The 15,890-nt window shown below is 37.5% G+C and overlaps 1 long non-coding RNA gene across 4 annotated transcripts in view; it reads right to left on the bottom strand.

Annotated features, from left to right (window-relative positions):
• Positions 1–5,866: 5,866 nt before the first annotated feature.
• LOC131921743 (uncharacterized) overlaps positions 5,867–15,890 on the bottom strand; it is a 32,971-nt gene continuing 22,947 nt past the window's right edge. For all 4 annotated transcript variants that reach the window (XR_009382080.1, XR_009382078.1, XR_009382079.1 and 1 more), the window contains exon 5: positions 5,867–6,066. This is a non-coding gene — a long non-coding RNA (uncharacterized LOC131921743). The remainder of the gene's footprint in view (positions 6,067–15,890) is intronic.

Raw genomic sequence — 15,890 nt, 5'->3', positions numbered from 1 at the left:
TGAAAATGGGTACAATATTAAAGATTCATCAGAGATACATAAATGCATGAAATAATAACTTATAATTACTCACTAGAAAAATGAAAAATTAAAGTTACAGTTAGGTGTAGCAGGAATCTTAGAGAGTCTTATTAATAAAATCAAACCTGAGGCCAGTTATTGAGGTGAATGCTGAAAGATCAGAGAAGCAGAACAAGCCACAGCCACCTCACCTTGCCAGTTCCTCAGCTGATCCTGTTTCCTCAGACTGGAAGCCTCTGAGTCCTCATCCAGAATGAATCTCAGATGAACTGCTTCTCGAAAGCCTGAATGCTTAACCAGCTAAAAGCTTCTAGTTTCTGGTCCTCACGCCTTATATACCTTTCTGCTTTCTGCCATCACTCCCTGGGATTAAAGGTGTGTGTCACCATGTCTGGCTGTTTCCAATGTGGTCTTGAACTCACAGAGATCCACAGGGATTTCCGCCTCTGGAATGCTAGGATTAAAGGCGTGTGCTACCACTGCCTATCCTCTATGTTTAATATTGTGGCTGTTCTCTTCTCTGACCCCAGATAAGTTTATTAGCGTGCACATTATTTTGGGGAACACAATACCACCACAGTTAGATGCTGTTGAAAAAGCTCCAAACAAGGACTGATATACTGAATGCTGCCAAGGATGGTGATGACAGCTGACGTGAATTCAGACACATTAGGGATAGTGCAAACACTTTAGGAAAACAGCGATTTCTCTCAAGTCCAACATACGCTTGCTGTATGACTGAACAATTCCATCACTATATACTTATTTACTGAAAAGAAACAGAAAACTGTGTACTAACAAGTTACATGAGAATGTTCATAGTGCTATGTTGGAAAGAATGATTCCACATGTTCTTTTTACTAGTCAAACAACCAAATTATGACCTATCCACACTGGCACACACAGAATGAATACATCTCAAAAACATGATGCTCGTGATAGTAGCTGAGCATGACAGCTAACTAAAGTTGAATTATACTTGAAATTTTTCAATAGGCAGAAGTACACTGTTAAGAATCAGTGCATGGTTTCAGGGGCCGATGGCGGAGATTGGGAAATGACCACAACAGGCCATGAGGGACCTTTTGAGAATGAAGGAAAATACCTGAAGGATCATTATGCCAATGAGTTCAGTCTGTGAAAATTCCTCAAGCCCCACTCTTATGTAATATTCCCTTCTATGTGTATACCATATTTTAATTAGATGTTTAAATATGGAAATAAACCAGGTTCGATAAAACTCCACTGGAGTATATACATAAATGAGTGGTTATTAATGGATATAAATTATCCTTCAGAGTGGTTTTGAAAGCGATGATGGTAACACCAATGGAAACATACAGTTCAGGGAGAAGTGAACCACGTACACAGGTCCACTGTCCAGTGCTAAAGGGGAAATTGTCAATAATAATCCTGCCGAGGGCCTTGCAGTTAATGAAGGTTCACAGGTCCTTGTTTGCCCCTTTGCTTTGGCTGCAGTACAATTTAATGCTTGTTGAAATTTTATTTACAAAAATAGATCCCTAGAATACAGCGAGTACCAAAACGTCTCACAGAGATCTAGACTCTAAATCAGCCCCAGAAGCTACCAATATTATATTTCCCTAGATGTCAAAATGGATGTTATAGATGTGACTAAGAACCTTGAACTAGGGAGATTTTTGTATTATTCATTTATCCACAGCCCAACTGTAAACGTCCTTAAACCTCTGCAAGCCGTGGTCAGAGGAAGAAAGTTCCAGAAGGTTGGCCAGAGGGACATGACACAGTGGCTTTGGAGGTGGAGGAGCCACGTGCCTCGGTGTGACTGGCCTCTAGAAGTTAGCCAGATGAAGGTAACGAATTCTCTCCTAGAACTTCCAGAAGGGAAATAAGATGTGCTGACCCCAAGAGGTTAGTTAGCCCGGCAAGACCAAATCAGACTCCCATGAATGATAAATGGGTGTTAGTTAAGACACTAATTGGTAGTTATTTGCTAAAGTAGCAACAGAAAAATAATACATATGCTCTAGTAATGAAATATTCAGAAGAAAAGGCTTTTTAAAGTAATAACAAGAGTAAAAAGGGTGGTAGTAAGAGTTTAGGTTCCTAAAATTAGAAAAGATTGGGTTTCTGGTTTTGCCACTTAGCATCTCAGGCCACTTATGTGAAGACTCAGTTTCTTCTGTAAAATGTGGAATTATGATCTCACACCCCTAACCAAAAAGCTATGTCCAGCTGAAGACTGCTTGCAAAGGAAAAAATCAGTTTTCTCCAATGGAGTCTCGTTGGATAGATAAACCACACTTAAGGATAAGCACCTTGCCTGGCAGTAAATGGCCAACACAAAAGGAACTCAATGGTGTTTTTGTAGAATTTTTTTGTCTCATATTGCTTTGTTTGGGTATTTTTCATCTTACTGGTATTTGGCTTGTATATTATGGTTTTCAATTTTGTGTTTTTATGGATTTTGCTTTGTGTGTGTGTGTGTATGTGTGTGTGTGTGTGTTGTGTTGTGTTTTTTATGTTTGTTTGTTTGTATGTTTGTTTTTAATTCTGGTTTGCTTGCATTTTTGTCTGTTTGTTTTCTTAAGAGAGAGGCCTGGAGTTAGATGGGTGGGGAGGTACAGAGGATCTGGGAAAAGATGGAAGAGGGGGAACAATGATCGGAATATAATACATGAATTTTCAATTAAAGGGAAAAAAGAAGAAGAAAGCTATGTACAAAAACAAAACAACAAAAAAATGTGGTGTTAATAGTAACTAACTCATAGGAGTATCAAAAGAATCAAATAATTATTTGCAAAACAATTACTTTAATCGTGACATATGGTATGCATTCAACAGACTATGGTGGTTACATTATTTTCATTAGGGAGTATTCTAGAAAATACTTCTGTTCTAGGGAGATTCTGTATCAAATTACTTTGATTCAATGTTGAAACTAAAGTTACAATGTTTAAGTCAAAAGATTTGGTTTATTGACCTAATGATAACTAGATTATTTAAAACAAATAGTGAGATAATGAAGTAATTACTATTTCACATGGCATGCATTCTTTAGTAAATATTCCAGAAACAGATCAGGTAGTCCAACATGAGATGCTAACTACAACCAAGAACATATTTTTGAATCCATCATTGACCCCATTGGGAAAAATCATTTTTCTAAATAAAATCAGGCAGAATATAAACCACTGGACTGGGGATGTTGTTGAATCTAAGGGCTTTGAATGACTAACAGACCATGGAATCCATGGGGTACATTTGCCAATTTCAAAAAAAAAATCATCTAACTCTACCACCCTGCTTGCAGGGACATCACTGAAAGGCAAGTATTTGTCAAATTCTCCTCATAACTTCATTCCCAAACTGACTTCAATGGTAGCGAAATCAAGTTGGGATCATTTGAAGGATCCTAATATAAAACATGATGAGTTAGTTAATTTTTTGTTGCTGTGCTAAAACGCCATGACCAAGGCATTTTATAGAAGGAAGAGTTTATTTGGGTTTATAGTTCCAGAGGGATAAGACTCCATCGTGGCAGCAAGAGGTAGGAATGGCAACAGACACAGAAGCTGAGAGCTCCCATCTTCAAAGGTAAACACAACACACAGAGGGCGAACTGGAACTGGAAGGAATCTTCAAACTCTCAATGCTTACTAGGTTGATGGAAGCACTAGTCTATGGATATAAACATAAATATGTAGAAAGAAATAAACAGCATGTCCATTTAGTGACATAATGGTGATATGTTCCCCCTTGGGCCCATGGCCTCCCTAGACAGAGGTTTTTGACTACGTTTATGGTACCAGATGTATATTCCCTCTCATCTGAGGGTAGGGTACTTCCAATCCAATCACAAAGCAATTGGTTACACCAAATATAGTCCTGCCACTATGAAACCAGTGGACATAACAGGATAGTGTTGAAGCAAGCGTGAGCCATCACTGGATGAGAATGCTAATGAATTTTCTCTCCCAGCAGTCTTCATTGCACCTTTCAGCACTTTGAACTTTTTAGCCAGCAGTGCTCACTTTGGTAAGTGCTAACTTCTTCAATAATTTATTAGTTCTAAATCCAAAAGTCTTTTACCTCTTCAACCAGAAAAATCATAAAAGTTGTTCTAATCTCACACTCAAACCAAAACTATATTCTTCTTAATAACATTAACAAAAAAATAAAAAACTTGGACATATGATAGCAGCTTTAACTCCTGAGTTTCCTGATCATTTTATTTCTACGAACAAAACTAATACAGAAATGACGTACTAAGTGGACAGTATCTAAGCAGCCCTTTAACAACAGAGAAAGGGGCGGAAAGTTTCACGATGGCGGTGGAGCTGCTGATGCACAGAAACAATGACACCGCTTGGCCAAGAGAAATGTGCTAACATCCAAAGAGATGATGATTTAACCAACTGAAGGTGAAAAGCAACTGGAAAGAAGCCAACGTGCTCACTAAAGACGTTCTTCTTGAGCAGGTACACATTGTGCACTGTCAGTGTATTGCCACCCCAACCCATTAACAAGCAGATAAGAATCTAGGAAGCTGTTTCTCTAACTGAATTATTATGGTGGACCTTCGGTCAAACTGGTCATCTCCAAGTGTTGCCTCTCTCGTTGTCCGCTAGCACTTTCTGGAAGTCACCCAAGGGTTCCTACATTGTTTACTCCTAAGGAAATGAAAACAAGCTAATCGTCTACAGTCAGATGAAGTCTTTCCTCCTGGTCAATTACAGGCATTGGTGAACTCTTTCACTTTGAAATTATATTCTGTGAAACTGAAAGTAAAGAGGAGAAAAAGCAATTTAATCTCCTTATACGAGCCTTGTTTGCATGTTGTTGTTGCTCTGGCACTTTGGTCAAGACTTCCCCACAGCACAACTCAGACTCAGACCTTACCTTTAGAGTTAAGATGCCAGTTGGACAGAAATGAGACCATGTGTCTCATCCCAGATCATTCCCAACTCTTTCATGCACCTTCCATGGTAACCTTAGTTATGAATCAGACAGTGATTCTCAACCTTCCCAAAGCTGCCACCCTTTAGTACAGTGTAAGACAAATTACTAAATGGTCTTATCAATAAAAAATCCAGAGCCAGATACTGGGGTAAAAACTGAGAGATCAAAAAAGCAGAAAGAAGCCAGCCATGTTCTTACCACTTGGAAATCCTCAGCCAAAGAGACCTACTTCCTGTATATCCATGCCTATATGTCTTTCTGTTCTACATCTCACTTCCTCTCTCCTCCCAGCTATATCACTTCTTGTCTGTCTGTACAGACCTCTAGACCTCTATGGTTAGTGCTGGGATTAAAGGTGTGTGTCACCATTCCTGGCTCTGCTCCCCAGTTGTGGCCTTGAACTCAAAAAGATCCCAATGGATTTCTGCCTCCCAAATGCTAGGATTAAAAGCATGTGCTACCATTGCCTGACTTCTATGTTTAATATAGTGGCTGGCTTTTTCCTCTAATCCTCACATAAGTTTTATTAGGTTACACAATATATTGGGGGGATACAATATATCACTGCAGTACAATTCCTCAGGTTGTGGCGACTCCCAACCATAAAATTATTTCGTTGCTAGTTCATAACTGTAATTTTGCTACTGTTACGAATTCTTAATGTAAATATCTGACTGATATATAAGATATCTGATATGTGACTCCCAAAGGAGTCATGATCCACAGGTTGAGAACCACTGGCTATGATCCTTTTCACCTTAGGTCCCTATATAAAACAGAGATATTTTCGCTGCTTAACCCCCTTTCCCAGGAGCAAGTCATGCTGGTTGGCTTCCTACCAAATTAGGGATCTTGAACTGGCCATCCTCCATCTTGCCTCTGGATTAAGGCCTACCTTGATTCTTTCCTATTCCACCTACTAGTCCTGGCTTTTGATGCCAAAATGCTTCCTAGTGCACTTGAGTATCAGTATCTGTAGACTTGCTCAGTAAACTGCTTGCATGTGCTCTGGGCTGTTCAGTTCCTCTGTATGACACCTTTATTCACAGCTGGATTGGTGATTCTTCCCTCAGTTTACCCAGCTTGTGTTTCTTTGTCCTTCTGCCATGATAAATAATAAAGAAAGAAGTGAAAACTCCATACAGAAAGTCCCATTTGTTTCTAGTTTATGAAAATAAGTTCTCTCCATGGAATCAAGTTTATCTAGACTTCAGTGTATTTCTCCCCTTCTATCATCTCTGAAGATTTTACTCAGAAGAAGAAAAGAACATAAAAATGATTAAAGACACTTATGTCATTCATAAATCCTACACCACCAGTGATGCCTCTGACACACAAATTTAGCAATATTTTCCATATCTTAATAAGTCTTTGCAACTCTAAGTTTAGCTAGCTCTTCCTGGAGTAATTTGGCTTAAAAGAGGCAATAAAAAAAGTCTGAGACCAATTTTATAGACCTTATTCATTTAGAACTGATCCTTGTCTACCTTACAGAAATCTGGCACAAGCAGAATTCTTCAAGGAATGGAGAGTTCTGGGATGTTCAGTTTGAATAAAAACAATCATTGCTGAGGTGCGGGGAGCCAGAGAAAGGGGCAGTACTGAAATACGGTGGCATGAATACTTAACTACATTCCTGTGCTTTGATTAAAGTGATTAATTCCTAATAGAAGACCACCTTTTTTCCCTGGTGCTTCTACAGGAGTAAAATGTCGATTGACATCTGCTCCAGTGTCAAATAATGCAGACATTAGAGCAGGTGTAATACTCGTTAGAGGAAAGCTACGGTCTCCCCAGTGCTGCTAGGCATAGGTGGCTGGTGTATGTCCACAGCGGCAAGCCCCAGAGGGACGGCTGGATTGTCTTGAAGCTTGTCAGCTTTCTCTGCAGGTGAGGAAAGAAGCACCTGAGTTATGAGGCCAGCCTGAGACCACCAGGTAAAAAAGTATAACTGAGTTAGAAAGTGCCCACATGATTGAGTTTCTCCTTAGGAGCTACGGTTACCCCTTGGCATTAAGCCACATACCTAGGATAGAAGAGCCAAAAAACAAAAAACAAAAACAAAAAAAACAAAAAACAAACAAACAAAAAAAAACAAAACACAAGCGACCAGGGAAAGGAAAACAATACCAACAAGCACACCCTGTAAGAAGAAACGGTCCCACTCCAACCACTCCATTAACACAGATGGGTAAATCAAGGAAGAGATGGGGCAGGAAGTGAGGGAGGCGGGGTTTGTGTGAAGAAGCCTACTTACCCAAACCACCGTGCTGAGAGTGGGTATGACGGAAAGCGGAGAGGGACAAGAGCTTTGAAGCAAATCAGACAGTGATAACAAACCCACAATGACTCAGTCCATAAATGTAAGTGAAATTGTATTAAATCGAACAGGAGTGTCGTCAAAGAGCCTGAAGCACAGCAGAAAGTGGGAAGTCGAAAGACGGCAATGAGAGTAGAAAAAAAAAGTGTGTGTGTGTGTGTGTGTGTGTGTGTGTGTGTGTGATACTATATTCAAGACTCAGCACCGTGACTCCTCCCAGCACTTCCCACCCCACTCCCTGCCTTAAACCTCTCCAGCTTTGTGGCTCGGCTCCCCCTCTGATTCCTCTCTAACCCATCCATTTCATTCATGCTCTCTCTTGACCTCCTCGTTCTCTTCCTCTCTTGGCCTTTGGCCTGTCTCTTCATCCATCTGTCCTCTCTTCAATGTCCTCTCTCTTCTCTTCTTCTCTCGCTCCCCCCACCTTTCTCCGCTTATGGCCCAGTCTGTTCTGCTGGCCCCTTTAAGTCTGGATCCTTCCAAATGCCTCTGGCTGAACTCTCCTCATATCTACAAAAAAACCTTCTCCTCCACCATACCTGGGATCAGTCATGTCCTCCTTTTTATTCATGTATGTATGTATGTGTGTGTGTGAGACTGTGTGTGTCTGTGTAAGCATATATATATACATATATATATATATATATATATATATATATATATATAGTGTTCATATGTTTGTATGTATATATGTATGTATCTATATGTTTTATATCCCAGCCAAACAAAACTGTGCAAAATGATTACAGTATTTAGAATTATTTTAAGTATATTATTATATTACTTAATTTCTATATATTATTATCAGTAAGTAAAATATATTGCAACTCTTAAAAGAACTTTTCGGCCTTTCCATTTATATACCATCAAAGACTTTCAGGAAAGAAGATTCCAAAATGGTACTTAAAGAGAGTCTTCTTCCTGAAGGTGTCTGTGGTGGTTTGAAAGAAAATGGTCCCCATAGGGAGTGACACTATTAGGAGGTATAGCCTTGTTGACGTAGGTGTAATCTTGTTGGAGAAAGTGTGTCACTGTGGAGGTGGGCTCTGAGGTTTCATATATGCTCAAGAAACCATCCATGTCTCAGAGCACTTTCTGTTGCCTGCCTGTCAAGATGTAGGACTCTCAGCTCCAGCACCATGTCTGCCTTCAGGCCACCATGTCATACCATGATGATAATGGACTAAACCTCTGAAAATGTAAGTGAGCCACCCCAATTAAATGTTCTTCCTTTACAAGAGTTGCCATGGTCTCTTCACAGCAATAGAATCCTAACTAAGACAGTGTCTTATGCTCCATAATTCTATTTGCATAGAATTTTGTTTATTAAGTTAAAAACATTCCAAAAATATTAGAGGCCTGTATATTGATCCTTAGACATCATAAAACATCTGTAACCCATTCTGAAAGCTTAGGTATTAAGCATCACTGAGCATCACTGTGGCTCCTGGTCTTTCATGCTGACCTATATAAACACAACACATTAGAGATGGCTTCTATATTCATTCCTCTTTAATAAACCCCCCTTTCCAGATCATGTCCTTTCTTCTTACACCTTCAAAGGGCCAAACAACTGCTACCTAACAAAATACCAAGACTAGACGATTTATAAAGAAAGGGAGTTTTTATTTGGGCTCATGGTTCTGGAAACTAGGGAGCTCAACAGGACAATGCCCATTTAGCTACTGGGGAGAATCAGGAAAGTAGAAGTGAAAACATAGACAAAAGAAAGGGACAAAAAGGGTCAGTTGTTCTAGCTAATCCACTCCACTGAGAATGTGTACCCCGCTGAGAGCAAGATTTATCTTTTTACTGGATTGGAACCCTCATGACATAATAACCTCCCATTGGACTCTACCTGCCAAAAGCCACACTGGGTGTTAAGATAGCAACATGTGACCTTTGACAGAACACATTCAAACAAACCATAGCAGCTAGGCATGACATGTCAACAAAAAACCAATTCTAAATGTGATGGATACATAAAGATAACGCATTGCTTCAGCAGAAATAGTCATTAGATATGTTCTTTGAAAAAAGCTGGCAGGACGTTATAGCATCATGTATAAGATCATTTGTGGATACCAAGTTCAGAAAGAATTAGGAATGCAGATGCGTGATAGGTGAAGTAGATTTTGTCTTGCTTCCAACATTGATGAACTAGGCATGTCCTGTGACATGTTAATAGTCAATACTGTCAGGAGTAGTGGAAGTGAGACAAAGTAAAAATATGAGAAATTTGAACACAATAGTAAAGAAGTCAACCAGATTTACAGCCTTGAAAATGAACTGTTCACAAAACTACCACTGCTTGCGTAGGAATAGTTTTTTGTTGTTGCTGTTTGGGTTTATGAGTTGATCAATATAAATGCATCCTGTCATCTTTGCACAAAAATAAACAGAGAGATCAGAACCAGTATCCAGAAGCACATTGGAGGAAGGAAGAGGGAAGCCCTTGCTCCAGCAGAATAATATGTTGCAATTTTCAATAGCATTCTAAGCCAAAAATTCACAAAGAAATCTCTTGCCAAGAAAAAAAAATACTTTCCTAATTTGTTTCTTTTGTTGAGTTTTGCTTTGAATTTTAAAAGTTCTTTTTTGTTTGGCTTTAAAGGGCAAACTCATAAATATTTACAGAGACATCTTACTAAGCAGAAAAGGAGATTAGAAAATATTTTTGAATGGATACAATATGTTTCATGTAAATTAAACTGTACAATCAATTTTACACTAAGAAGAAACAACTTACAAATCACAAAACATAATCTACTTTATGAGACAACATTTGAAATGATAAGGGAAGTGAAGACAAATCCACAGTTGTTTTTTAGTATGATTCAAGTTAAATTTAATAAGCATATCGGCACCTAGGAGTAAGCAAAATTAAATGGCAGTATTAAATGTTACCAAGGAAAACATTAATTAATAATAAATCTTTATCTCAAAAATTTTATTTAAACACGTATCACACACTGTTAATCATAAATGTTCTATGTGTTAAAGTCATAAAATGCTACTTTTTATCTTCTTATGTCTGAGAGTATGGCCTACTTCACTACTGTTTCTATTGAAATTTATTTGTGTTTTATTAGACGCGTGCTTTTCTGAAAAAGAAAAAGACACATCCATGCTTCATTGCAATAGCACAGTTTCTAAACCTTGTATATTCACGACAGGCATTACACCCCTCTTTGTACAAACACCATTGCAGAGGCATTAAAAACTTGATGTTCCTGTTAGTCTTTTCTTTCTTAAGTAATAATTTTTAAAAAGTTTAAGAAATATGTATTGGAAATAGTTCACATGTATGTGGGCTGTATCCCTAAATTTAAAATATATATATATATATATATATATATATATATATATATATATATATATATATAAAGAAATAGAAATTAAATGAATAGTTTAATTCTTTTAACTTTATACTCATTTTTATTTTTAAAAAAATCTACTTCTTGTTTACAACTACTTTACATGAAATCAGTAAGCCCCCCAAACACAAAAGTAAAAGCTGTGCACTGTGTGACTCATCAAGATGAGATGTAAACTGGACCATAGAACTATCCTCTGACCATGTAAAATTATGCATATACATCTTCCTCGAGGTTATGCCTCTGGTCTTCTGTTCAATGATAAAATAGTTCATAAAATACCTCATAGATCCTAGCAAAGCAAAATAAATACTTTTTTAAATACTCAGGCAGTATTATAGCCAGTGCCCAGCCTGCTGCTCCTTAGCACCATACTGAATAAAATATTCTTATTATAAGAAAAGAATGAATGGGAAAGGACCAAAAAGGGAAGCTGTACTACCTTGCCCCAAAATTTACGTTTTATTTACAAAAATGGAAAAAAATAGCACATCTTTTACCTTTAGATAGACCAGAGGTATTTAATTTTACATAATTAAAAAATAAAAACTATTTCATTTTTTTAATTATGTAAAAATATGGAGAGACAGGCTAGTTATCAACAAATTATTAATTCACAAAATACTAATTGAAGGCTCTCTGAAGAAAACTTAGAATTTACCAAAGCATATGTTCTCTTTGTGAAAAGAATGATTCAGTGATAAAAATGTTTACTCAGATAACTTTATGTCCTCAGGGGTGATGGCTTTGTTTTTTCTTTGTTTGTTTTGATTTGTTTTTCTGTTTTGGGGGTGTGTGCTTTTTGTTTTTGTTGTTTTTATTTTTTTGGTTTTTGGGTTTTTTTTTTTTTTTAGATAGAGGTGTCCAGTTGGCCTTTCTTTACTTTTTTTTTAATTTATTCTTCTCTCATACATTACATCAGGACTGTAGTTTCCCCTCCCTCCACTCCTCCCAGTCCCTCCCAGCCCCACCATTCTTCCCTCTCCCCCAGATCTGCTGCTCCATTTCCCTTCAGAGAAGAGCAGGCCTCCCAGGGGTCTAAGGAGCCGTGGAGAACAGTGTTCCCATAGTTGTTATGCAGAGTCTAGCTTTAAAGCCAGTGTAAAGATACTAAGACAAGCATGGTAGATTTCCCAACATATCAACAAAAACGCTGAAAGCTCCCCATCTTGAAAATCTAATCTACTGATGAAAATCCTATGTTATAAAGCCATTCTCTTTACTTATGAGGAAGATAAATAACGTTCTATACCACTAAAAGTCAATACTTAAGGGATCATGCAGACAACTGAAATATTCAAAAGCTAGCTGGTGGTGGCACACTCAGTTAATCCTAGCACTCAGGAGACAGAGGCAAGCAGATCAGCTCCAGGCCGGCCTGGTCTACAAATCAAGTTCCAGGACAGCCAGGACTGTTACATGGAGAAACCCTGTCTTGAAAAAAAAAAAGAAAAGAAAGAAAGAAAGAAAGAAAAAGAAAGTATTCAAAAGCATCATATTAAGGGTGATATTAGAGTTTCAACAAATGTTCACATTAGTGTATCTGTGTGTGTCTGTGTGTATATATATATATGTGTGCACATGTGATTTTTTTGCACAAGATCTAAATAAAGACTTTTAAAACAAGAGTTAAATCCATATTTCTCTAACTAGCCAAACCTACTTAGTTAATAGCTCCCATCTTGTGCCTAAAATTATATTGAATAACTTAAAAGCACATCTGCTAAACAAAAATTAGAAAAAAAAATCATGAAACTATAATCAGAGTTCTAAAAAGCATTGTGATTATTTGAAAGAAAAAAGAACAGATAGCAGTTAGTATTATTGATCTAATTTGCCTACAAATCCTCTGGCATGGACCTGAGGTTTTCATTGTGTTATTCAGCTTGAGACTAAAATATATCAGTCTTTTCTTGCAGGGTTGAATGAAAAATAATGACTCATGTTCCTAATTATTTTAGAAGCAATTTGAAAGCAAGACAACAATTATTTTGACATGAATGTTAACTGAAAATAAACAAAAGGATGTCATGGTCTCAATGATCTAAAACAGTTAGAATGCATATTCTCTAATGAGAAGTTCTAAAATACAGACTCAGAATTAAAACTTGATGACACACATGTGCACATGCACCCTGCACCTTCTAATTCGGTTTCATTAATATTTTCAGTTCCCATTTCAAAATTCCTGCCTGCATTTATGATTCTTGTTTTGGTGTCAAACTCTGCCCCTGGCTATGGAGTCATTATTTTTATTGCCTTGAAAAACAACCATATGTAAGGAGAAAAACAAAACATTATAATACGCCTTTACTCCATTGTCCAGATTCAGAATTGTGCCCCATTTCCCTATGTACCTCTTTTTTGTTCACAAAAATGTCATTGATATGAAGGTTCAAATATCATAGGTTTTAATAAAAAAAATTTATGAATTAAATTGCTGATTAAATTTCTTTTAATTTCTTTCCAGAAAAGGACCATAGTTGCCTCAAAAGTAATGATATAAGAATGACTTTCAAAGGTCAAAATCCCAATAAAAACATATATAACAAAATAAGTAAGTTCTTGATTAGCACAAGAGTAGGAAGGAAAGGCAAAGTATTCAGGAATGTCTGCACAGACAGGAGGAGGTCCCATGATGATTTCCAGAGAGTGGAGTGAATTCTACTTCCTACTCTCACCCCAACAGCTTTCCAAGGGGAATATTATAAGATCTCCCCCAAATCACAACCTGGCAATAGTTATTTCTTTCTTTCAAGTCAGAAGAGAAAGAGAATATTGATCCAGCACTGAGGTGACAAGGTAATAAAACTGAGAAAAAAAAAATTCGCTGGGCAGAACTGTCTTCAAGGACAATGTCATAAATAAACATAGGGGCCCCTCAGCACTGTATTTGCAACTAGGGAAAAGAAATAGTTTTATTTATGTTTTGAGTAGAAAATAGAGTTTTACTGTAAGCATAAAGCATCTAGTTATGCCCAAAAGCTGTGCCATTATGCAAATTGTTCTAAGTTGTGTTAATATCAATCATGGCTATGATGGACATGCTAAGATATCTTACTGTTGCTCCAAAGAATAGAACTAATGGAATTATAATCTCTTAAGCCCAAGATATAAGTATATTCCATAGACACTAAACCAGAAGGGATGGAAGGCCTTGGGATGTGAACTCATATCCCATTTCAAGAAAAAAAAAATGCTTTGCTGGGACCCAAGGAACGCAGTTAGCTACAAGCCTACTGTGGTTGTTTGAAAGGCAGTGGCACTATTAGGAGGTGGGGCCTTGTTGGAGTAGGTGTGGTCTTGTTGGAGGGAGTGTCACTGTTGAGGGGGGCTTTGAGGTCTCATATATGCTCAAGCCATGCTTAGTCTCAGACCACTTCATGTTGCCTGTGATTCAAGATGTAAGAACTCTCAGCTCCTTCTCTAGTACCATGTCTACCTGCATGCTGCCTTGCTTCCTGCCGTGATGATAATGGACTAAACCTCTGAACTATAAGCCAGCCACCACAATTAAATTTTTTCTTTATAAGAATTGACATGGTCATGATGTCTCTTCACAGCAATAGAAACCCTAAGACACCTACCCTTGTCAAATTCTTCATGATTGTATGAGCATTTTCTCCAGATTGTTCTCATCTCATGTTGAATAAAACTGTTGTAAAGTACTGACTTACTTAGTATGGATGTTCCTCTGATAAAGCAATCTTAGTTTCAGAGTCCTTACTGAACTAAGAGAGTTTTCCAGGTTTTATGTCATAATCCTACTTCCTACTGCCCAATTTTATTTCTTACTATTTCTTTTACAGGTGATAATCTCCAATTCATCTTTTCTACTTAATTCTGGATTACCATCTGCTCCCAGAGAATTCAACTAAGAGGAAAAATCAGTAATTCAAGAGAGCAAACAGCAAAAGGAGTTTGGGAACTAAGTAACTGATGGCCTGGCCCATCCCTGGTCATATACATGATGTAGATGTCCCCTAGCTGAAGGTGCCAATGCCCAAAACTCCAGGAACTGTACCTGTGAAGAGTAGGGTTCTGGTATGCTAAGTTATGCACACAAAATTAGTGGAACCAACTGACAGTTATTAAATCACATTGACTCTATGAGGAGTTACTAAAAATTGGAAAGTAGTTAACAAAACAGAAATTAAATATGGAATCTATAGGGTCTCCTTAGCAGCTTGTAAAATGGTACTTATTCCTTTTCCCCTGTGGTAAGAGAGCAAGAAAAGCTAACATCCAGACTCAGAACTCAGTGATGAAGTCTCTTACTTTGAAGAAAACTGAATGTCAAACCGAGACAAGTTTGCTGTGCCAAAATTAATACACCTGACTTGAGGATACTGGATGCATGAAATGGGAATATCTAGGTAGATGCTCCCCCATATTACTCTTAAACTCAGAACATACAAGTATTCCCTCTCCTTCCCTATTGAGACTCAGGACTTCACCCATATAAGACCAACTTGCAGAAAACACTGTCGGAGAAATAACTCTATCTCTCTTCTTCTCTATGCTAGGACATGAATACATCATATTAAGAGGCATCAGTATGGCAAACTTGGCTTAATAAGAGTATTAGGTGGATGGGGGGCTTATCCAAAAATAGTTGCAACAGTAAGTCAATAACCTATTGTGTGGATTCTGAAGATGCTTGGTCAAAGAGTCTGGATCATATAACTAAATTTATTGAATGTTAATTGGCTTTGGGACACTGCCTTTGGATATAGACAGCACTATGGAAGAGTTCTAGGAGGTAGGGTCAATTTGTAGCTATGGTGGCTCCTGGAAGATCAGAGAAAGAGATGATCATGTTAAGCAAATTTGAATTGTCTAGATTTCCATAGCTGATGGAACAGAAAAGGATTTAAAAATTTACAAGAAACAGGTATGTTGGAACGTCTATATTCTGTAAGACCTAAGAATCCATCAAAGGGTTCTGTACTGTAAGAAGTCCTGGAATATATACTACTAACAAAATCTATTTACATAAACTGATGGAAAGGCCATTATCATTGAGAAGTTCATACTGGCCCTCCTTTACAGATAAGACTTGGTGATAAGAGATACCATTACAGAATTTGACTCTTTGGTACTAATGAAGATGATGGAACTCTTTAAAAGCAAGAAATGCCAGTTAAGGGTATTCTTATCTACCACAAGACAAGACTATATTCATCATATTAAGAGCCAGAATCTAACTATTTAAAATAGATGTAAAA

Source organism: Peromyscus eremicus, chromosome 11, assembly GCF_949786415.1.
Source record: "Peromyscus eremicus chromosome 11, PerEre_H2_v1, whole genome shotgun sequence".
Classification (NCBI taxonomy): Eukaryota; Metazoa; Chordata; class Mammalia; order Rodentia; family Cricetidae; genus Peromyscus; species Peromyscus eremicus.
Note: the sequence above shows the minus strand (reverse complement) of the source record. Positions and strands in the feature narration are given on the sequence as shown.